This window comes from Acinonyx jubatus, chromosome C2 (genome assembly GCF_027475565.1).
Source record: "Acinonyx jubatus isolate Ajub_Pintada_27869175 chromosome C2, VMU_Ajub_asm_v1.0, whole genome shotgun sequence".
Lineage (NCBI taxonomy): Eukaryota > Metazoa > Chordata > Mammalia > Carnivora > Felidae > Acinonyx > Acinonyx jubatus.
The window spans coordinates 85,301,136-85,310,640 of NC_069384.1; the positions used below are offsets into that span (position 1 = coordinate 85,301,136).

Sequence of the window (9,505 nt, forward strand, 5' to 3'; positions counted from 1 at the left end):
TCTTTTTTTTTTCCGTGTTGTATCCAGTTTTATAGACTGATATGTATTTCTCTAACTTTTATCTATGTTCATATAAATGTACATAAGAATAGTTTTTTAAAACATGTAGCTATGTTTGTTGTTGATGGAATCATGTTATACAAACTGAAGTATACTTTTCTCACTTCATAGTATATTATTTTTCTAGTCAATAGATGGAAATCTAACTTGTTCTTTTTAAGGGCTAGATAAAATGTGATAGTATGGATGTACTCCCATCTAGTCTACCATTTTCTCATTGTTTGGTAGTCATGCTATCTCCAGTTCCCCCACCCCCCACTATCCATGTGCTTAAATTAACATTCTTGTCTATGTACTATTGGTTATATTTATATTGAACAGATTGCCAAGAGTTAAATAGCTTGGTTGCAGGATATTGTATTTAGTTTTAATAACCTAATTATGTGACAGCATGTTAAACATCTTTTTTTGTTTATTGGCCATTTGAATTTTCTCCTTTATGAATTACATGCTGATATGCTTTGTGCATTCACCCACTGATTTATTCTTTTTTATAAACAATAATTTTAGGCACTCTTTAATATTAACCTTGACTCTTAGATATGTAACTAATATTTATCTTTATTTCTTATTTATCTTCTGTCTTTTATTTACAATATCTTTACTCTACAAACATTTAATATTTTTGTGTTTAGTTATTTCTATCTTATCCCTTATGGATTTCTATATTTCTTATTTTTATTCCAAAATGTTTCCCAATCCCAATTTGTATACTATCTTTTAGTTTTTCTTCTAAAAATTTAATTTTTTATATTTAAATATAAAATATTAAAATTAGCTTAATTTTGCCTTCTTCCAGATGGGTAGTCAGTTCAGTCAACAGAATTCATTATGTCAACTATTCTTTTCCCACTAAATTGGATGTGACTTATGCCATGTATTATGTTGTCATATGTTTGGGGCAAGCAGTTTGGGGAAGGAGAGGAATTCCCTCACTATCCATCATTAAGGAAATAGATATGACAGATGTAGCAGTTACATAGCAGGGAGGTTGAGGTAGGAGATGAGGTGGCAGGGAAATTGGCTAACACTGTAATTCCTTTAGTATTAATTTGCTGAATCATATTTTCTCTTTCTCCCTAAATTATACCATTTTAGTAGCACTTTATTATGAAACAGGAAATGATTGCAAATAGTTTGTACCACAAAAGATTTACAGATATGGCAAAGTTTTTTAAGTTGTTAAAAAAATATTTCCAAGTTTTCTTTAACAAAAAGAGAAATGTTAGCAATTTGTTGATATTTTTGGAAATTATAAGTGACTGCCAGAAGACTACTGGGAGATTTAAAAAAAATAAATATATTTAATCTGTCTTTTTAAGGTGATTTTTATTTTATTTTTTAAAGGTCAATTTGCTTTTTAATATACAGTTTAACTATATGTTTAAAAATACTTTTTAATATAATTTATTGTCAAATTGGTTTCCATACAACACCCAGTGCTCATCCCAAGTGCCCTCCTCAATGCCCATCATCCACTTTCCCCTCTCCACCACCCCCCATCAACCCTCAGTTTGTTCTCTGTATTTGAACGTCTTATGGTTTGCCTTTCTCTCTCTCTCTCTGTGACTTTTTTTCCCCCTTCCCCTCCCCCATGGTCTTCTGTTAAGTTTATCAAGATCCACATATGAGTGAAAACATATGGTATCTGTCTTTCTTTGACTGACTTATTTCAATTAGCATATAGTGATAAGAATATACCTTTTTTTCAAAGATTCACACTAATGAGAAATCATTTCAGTATTGTTCTGTTGTTATATTTTGTTGCTGAAAATGTCTATTTTTACTCTCCGTCTCGTAGACTTAAGTCTTTATTTAGCACAGGGAAATTTCTTCTGTTATTTCTTTGTTACCTCCTCATTTTCTTTCTATCTTCTTTGGAATTGTGAGTTTTCATATGCTTCGGTCTCTGGATCTGTCGTCTCTGAGTCTTTTACCTTTCCTTCATGTTATTCATTTCTTTGTGCTGTATGAGACGTGTATTCTCTGTGTTTCTGCTGTGCATATGAGATGTGTATTCTACCTGATTAGTTATCATTTTTAAAAAAATTACCTATTGACATTTTAAGTTAAAAAATCACATTAATGGGGACAGAGAAAATCATAAATTCTAGGATTGTCATGTAGATTAAATAAGATAGTATATAAAAAATCATTTAGCATATAGTAGACAGGTTATATGTGATAGCTCTTGGTGATATGTGCTAGTTTTTAGTATTATGCTTTGCACAGAGCAACCCTTCTTTGTATTGTAAAGGCATATTATCATTTCCTTTATCTTTACAAACATAGGACAGTTTCCAGCTCATCGTTATGCTAACTTTATACAGTCTAAATTAATAAACAAAAAAATAAATAATGTTTTTTTTTTAACTGAGATTGCTTCTGCCATTAGACAAAGTTGTATGTAAACCTGGAAAAATATTAAACCAAAATAAACTTCCTTCCTATTCTATTTTCTCTTTCTCTTGAATCTCAAACTGTTTCTATTTTAATACAAGTTAATTTAACAACATGAATAACTAATTGGAAAAAAGCCTGAGTTTTAGAAACAAGCTATGGACAACTAGATACAAGACAGAAAAATGTGCCATAGATCATGCTAATAATCAGAAAACTATGGCATTGGACAATGGTACCGTGTCTTTATTTCATGGTATATGAAGCAACCGAATGTTATTAGCATAATTTACTATTGCTGTCAAATGTAAACATTGCCCTAACTCCCAAATATTTTTTTCTTTATGAAATACTATATGAGAGGGACTACTTCAAGGTAACAAAATAGTCCATTTTTCCTAGTTGTAAGCATTTACTTAGTGATAGGGAAACATAAATATTTCTGAATCATTCAAAATCAAGCAGAAAATATAAATTTAACTCTGCAATACTTTTCATAGAATAGGAAGCTGGAAACATGGGCTCTTTATTTTTGGGAGCCTGTTTTATTGATTGTGGATGGATCAGAACATTTATCTATTGATTCAATCATCTATGTTAATTAATGAAACAGAAATTTTTACATTTTAATGTCTTTTGATTCTGAGAATCTTCTATTTTTGTGGCCTTTGAATGAAACCTGTAAGTGTGCCATTTTTCTAGTAGTGTCTTAAGATATGGATTCTTTATTATTTTATCTTTTCAGTGTGAGATGTTATTTGTATATTTCTATAAACTGAAAGAATTTCTTATTCCAGTGATCAATGGGATCTGCTCCACTTCCATCAGAGAACTCATATTTTGATTGAGGAGAGAGTCAAACAAGTAATTCAAAAGGGATGAGTATAAGGAAAGAGACATGGATAGATTCTATAGTAGCAGAGAGGAAGGAATGATCAGTTTTTCCATGGACAGTGAAGGGGTATCTGGGAGGTTTCATTGAGAAGATAATAGTTAAATTAAAGCTTGGAAGATAGATAAGCATTCCCCTGGTGGACGAAAGACAGAAAGTCATTACAAATAGGAGGATGACTATGTCCAAAAGCAAGAAGACAGAAAACACATGGTATGTTTTATGAAATTCAAGTGGTTTAGTGTTTTTTTTTTTTGAGTATAAGGTTTAGGGTAGTGATTTGTTAGAATTGAGTTTGGATTAATATAATAAAGCAGATTATGTGGATGGTATGAGTTCTAAGGGATTTTCATTGTAGGATATACCTTTCAGGTAATCTATTTGTAATGTAGATACAGTTCAAATACTAAAACAACCCACCTGGGTTCACTAAAATAGGAACTTTATAAAAGCTATATAATATGACATGCATGCCATCATTTGTTACTTATTTCCCATGAGTATTTTGGGAACTATTTATGAACACATAAATAAGGTCAAAAGAACTCGGATATAGACAATGAAATTACATTTAAATTACATGTAAAACTAAAATTGTTAAGTATAAAAATGAATAATTACAAATACTAATAAAATAATGAGATTGAAGTAAACTTTAATTTTAAAATATTGATTTGGTGGGATTTGGGTAGAGGAGGAGGCAAGCTAGCTCTGAGCTGAGGTGGCAGCGGGGTGTGTAAGGAGTCTGTGGCTAGGGACCGGCACAGAGGCTGGCACAGAGAAACCATGGCCCTGCAGGACTTGGGTACCTTCTGCCTGTTGCTGCTGTACCTCCACGGGGCCTTGATTGCTAGGCAAGATTTCTATAAGATCTTGTGGGTGCCTCAAAGTGCATCTGTAAAAGACATTAAAAAGGCCCACAGGAAACTGGCCCTGCAGCTTCATCCTGACTGGAACCCTGATGATCCTGGAGCTCAGGAGAGATTCCAGGATCTAGGTTCCACTTATTAGGTTCTGTCAGACAATGAGAAACGGAAACAATATGATAGTTAATAGTGAAAAGGGGTTAAAAGATGGCATTAGGGCTCCCATGGAGACATTTTTTCCATAGTTCTTTGGAGATTGTGATTTCATGTTTGGAGGAACCCCTTATCAGCAAGACAAATTTTCTAAGAGGAAGTGATATTATTGTAGATCTAGAAGTTCCTTTGGATGAAGTATATGCAGGAAATTTTGTGGAAGTAGTTAGAAACAAACCTGTGGCAAGGCAGTTTCCTGGCAAACAAAAACGCAACTGCCAGCAAAAATGTGGACTACACAGCTGGGCCCAGGGTGCTTCCAAATGACCCAAAGGTGGTCTGTAATGAATGCCCTAATGTCAGACTAGTGAATGAAGAACCAACACTGGAGGTAGAAATAGAACCTGTGGTGAGAGATGGCATGGAGTATCCTTTTACTGGGGAAGGTGACCCTCACGTGGATGGAGAGCCAGGAGACCTGCGGTTCAGAATCAAAGTTTTCAAGCACCCAGTATTTGAAAGGAAAGGAGATTTATATACAAATGTGACAATCACACTAGTTGAGTCTCTGGTGGGCTTTGATATAGATATTACTCACTTGGATGGCCACAGTGTACATATTTTCCAGGATAAGATCACCAGACTAGGAACCAAGGTATGGAAGAAAGGAGAGGGCCTCCCCAACTTTGACAACAACAACATCAAGAATTCTTGATAATCACTTTCCATGTAGATTTTCCAAAAGAACAGTTAACAGAGGAAGCAAGAGAAGGTATCAAACAGCTACTGAAACAAGGATCACTGCAGAAGGCATACAATGGACGACAAGGATATTAAGAGTGAATAAAATTGGACTTTGTTTAACATAAATGAATCCATGAAATTTATTATCAATAGGGTGTGTGTGTGTGTGTGTGTGTGTGTGTGTGTGTGTGTGTGTGTGTGTGTTGTTCTTATTTTCAATATGCAAGCTTGGCTTAAATTTTTCTCCTAATAATCATCATGAAATGAATAAGTGGGTTTAAGAATTTGTTCATTTGTGTTCAGAAACGAATGACCAGCAAAAAGTTTAATAATACCTCTCCCTTTGGAGATTTAATGGATTTAATGGATTTAATCCCCTTGGAGATTTGGAGATTTAATGTCTGGTGCTGCCACCTGAGACTCAAGAATTAAAGCTGCAAGAGAACTCCAGGAGCAAAAACAAACAAACAAACAAACAAATCCCCACAATATAAAGGATTAATTGTTAGCTATTTCATTCAAATGCCATTTCATTCAAAATGCCAACAGAAGTGTGTTTTTAAATACATTTTGTTGCTAATTTTTTTTTTTTTTTTTTTTTTTGCAATTCCAACACAAAGTAACTGAAATAAGAACACAGTCTAGGGGTGCCTGGGTGGCTCAGTTGGTTAACCTTTGGACTTCGGCTCAGGTCATGATCTCACAGTTTGTGAGTTCAAGCCCCGTGTGGGGCTCTCTGTTGTCAGCACAGAGCCTGCTATAGATCCTCTCTTCTCTTCTCTCTAGGCCCCTCCCCAATACGTGCTCTGTCTCTCTCTCTCTCTCTCAAACATAAACATTAAAAAAAACAGTCTAATGTTTCATCTATTTATCATTAATGGAACAATTCAAGTGGAAAATCAAAAGTTGGCTGCATAGTAATTTGGTCCAAATAAGACAACTCTATAAATATTTGGAAAATTGAAAGTATTTTTATCTTTTCTTAGAGGTAAAGTTCTTTAAGAGTTTAGATAAATGAAGGCTTATTTCTAGTTGGAAAGGATAGCATTTTAGAGTTGGGATTATGAATGGTGGACATGCATTAGTAAGTTTGAAGACTTACAATAAATGAAATATATTCAGGAAAAATAGAATGAAATACTATTTACCAACAGACCAGAAATCTGTACCTAGTACCTCAAGAAAAAAGAAATTGTTGGCTTCCATAACTGAAGAGTCATGTATGACTGTATCCAAGGGTTCAATGTCATCACTAATCTCTGTCTTACTCACTGTTGGCTCCATTTTAAGGCAAGTCCCTCCCTACCTCAGTACAGGCCAGCATTCTCAGACATACATGCCATTCTCTTAGTAGTCTCTGCAAGAAGAAGCCTTCTCTTTCACTATTATCCCAACATACTCCTCATAATTAGCTATGTTTGATTTAACTGAGATTCCAAGCTCTTTTCTGGTGGTTAATTCCTGGGCTTGGGTCATGAAATTCCTTAAAGTGCAGAAACAGGGATAACCTGAAAATTATATGATCTTAGGGTTGGGAAGCAGTTCCTCAAATGAAAATCTAGTAGATCCTGGGCTGGGAAATATAGTAGTTATCTGTTGTTATCAACTTATATTTTACTGTTTTTATTTTGAACTTGGTACAAATGGAGTATCTGTGAATTTTTATTTTATCAAAATTAACTAGAACAGAGAGCACTGAGATATGTTCTTGCTTGAGGAAATCTTACATTTCAAGTGTTATAGGTTCACAGTAGACTTACATGATTGTAATCTTCCTTTTCTGATACAAGTGACTGCAGACTCACTCTTGAACTTATGTTCCTCATGAACTGATAGTCTGTAATATAAAAGGGCTACAGTACAAGAGGAAATTGGGATCAGAGAGGAGAAAACATGGTATAATGGGAAGGTAATTTTATCACAAAATTTAAAACGTTAAATATTTACATACAACCTACCTTGATTCAAACAAATATTTTCTAGTTCCTGTATTTCCCTGCTGTTAAGGGGCTCAAAAAATAGTGCAAAAAATTAATAGATTAAAGGATTGTTACAGTGTAGTAAATATATTATTAGAGGGTACTATGGGAACCAAGAAAAGGAACATTTTTCTAGGGTGTAAAATGGGATGCAAATGTGTTTTGGAAGAAAGTATGGTCTCTAAGGATTATTGAAACATAATTTCAATGTTGTCCAATAATTTAAATATGAAATTTCTTAACAGTTAGAACGAGTAATAGAGAAAAAATGTAATTTAGGTTTCATTTCCTATAAATTGCTTTAGTTGAACATATTCCACTAACCTCTCTTTCATAATTTTCAGCTTATTAATTTTAGACTGTTTTGTCCTCTACATTAACAATGAAGGATAGAATTTTAGAATGTAGGAATAATAACAAAACTAGAAAATAGTTTTAAAAGGATACTGTGAATAGGGCATTTCTTTTGCAATTCTCTGAGTACTCAGCAAAGCTCTGGTTTTACTCAATGAGTAATTAGAAAAACACTTCTCTACACAACTGTCTTTATCAGGTGGCAGAAAATCTCAATGGAAATGGGAAGGGAAATATCAATGTATGGGTTCCTGCTTCTTTCTAGATGTCAGATTATCTATTCCCTGGACTTTCACATAGGATAATTTACTTCTTGTCTCAGCTTTACCAGTTAATCAGTCCATGGGTAGTCTTAGGTACTTTTTTAAAATTTCCTCAGCCATAAAATGGGAATAATATTCACAATTCTTACTTTAGTAAACAGACATGACTGCTTTCTTTTTCTTCCCTTCCCCTCTTCCCTCTCTCTGCTTCTTCCTTCTATTCCATCTTTTTTTTCCCCTGAAAACATTTCATTAGAGCCCACTAAATACCTGGCATTGTGATTAGTGCTGGGGTGCAAAGATTAAAATGGCATTGTTCTTTTCCTCAAGAGATCAAGGGCAGTTAGGGAAACCAAATAATGAACAAGTAATGTCAATATAGTATGGTCTGTGTTCTAGAAGAGGAGGGAGTCATACCTCAGGCCACTAATAGTATTTTAATAATTGAGAAAAGAAAAATATATGTCTGCATCACATACACAGAATTCCTTGTAAAATCAAACCTGAAGTGGAGTAAATAGCAGTTACTTTAGCATATTAAATTACTCAATGAGTCATGAGTAATGAGTTCAATTACTCAGTGAGCTATATCATAGTACACATTCACTGGGCCTTTGGAAGTGGTGTAAGAGAACTTTTTTCACATTGATATTAGTGCTGCACTCTCTCTAACTGTTCCATAGCAGTGACCATGAGTTACTAATATTTCAGAGCTCTGGTGGGGATTAAAATGTGTATGAAAGTGCTAGTCTTGTGTTCATAGCATTTTAAAAATTTCATTTACTTATATGTTCAACAAATACTTATTGTAGACATACTGTATGTAGTGCAGTGGCTAAGCATTGAGAAAACAATGCAAATACACACACACATGCACACATAGGGGAATATTATTTAGCTTTGAAAAAGAAGGAAATATTATCATTTGCAACATTATGCTAGTGAAATAAGTCAGATACGGAGAGACAAGTTCTGCATGATCTCACTTGTATGTGGACTCTAAAGTAGTCAGACTCACAGAAGAAGTAAATAGAAGGGTGGTTACTAGGGGCAGGGTAGAGAGGAAAATGGGAAAGTGTTGATCAAAGTGTACAAAGTTTCAGTTACACAGGAAGAATAAGTTCTGGAGATCTAGTGTATGGTAAGGTGACTATAGTTAACAATTCTGTGTTGTACACTTGAAATTTGCTAAGAGGGTACATCTTTTATTTTTATTTATTTATTTATTTATTTTTTAATTTTTTAACGTTTATTTATTTGAGACAGAGAGAGAGCATGAACAGGGGAGGGGCAGAGAGAGAGGGAGACACAGAATCCGAAGCAGGCTCCAGGCTATGAGCTGTCAGCACAGAGCCCTACGTGGGGCTCGAACTCACAGACCGTGAGATCATGACCTGAGCCTAAGTCGGAGGCTTAACTGACCTAGCCACCCAAGCGCCCCAACTAAGAGGGTACATCTTTTAAAGTGTTCTCACAAGAGAAAAAGGAGAGAGAAAGGAAATGGTAATTATGAGGTGATGGGTATGTTAATCAGCTTGATTGTGGTGATCATTTTACAATGTTTACACGTACATATCAAAATATAACTTGTACACTTTTAGTATATACAGTTCCTGTTTGTCAATTATACCTCAATAAATCTGAAAAAAATACAATTCCATTAAGAGATTAGTAAAAAAAAAAAATAATAGTGGGATTATTCCAAGAAATAGAAAAGAGCAGGTTTGCATGGGAGGAAGAGATGATGAATTTAATATTGCGTATGTTGAATTTGAAACAGTACTAAGTGTCTGG

General features: G+C 34.1%; 1 pseudogene; it reads left to right on the forward strand.

Annotated features, from left to right (window-relative positions):
- Nucleotides 1-1,465: 1,465 nt before the first annotated feature.
- LOC128315231 (dnaJ homolog subfamily B member 11-like) lies at nucleotides 1,466-5,241 on the forward strand (annotated as a pseudogene).
- Nucleotides 5,242-9,505: the final 4,264 nt, after the last annotated feature.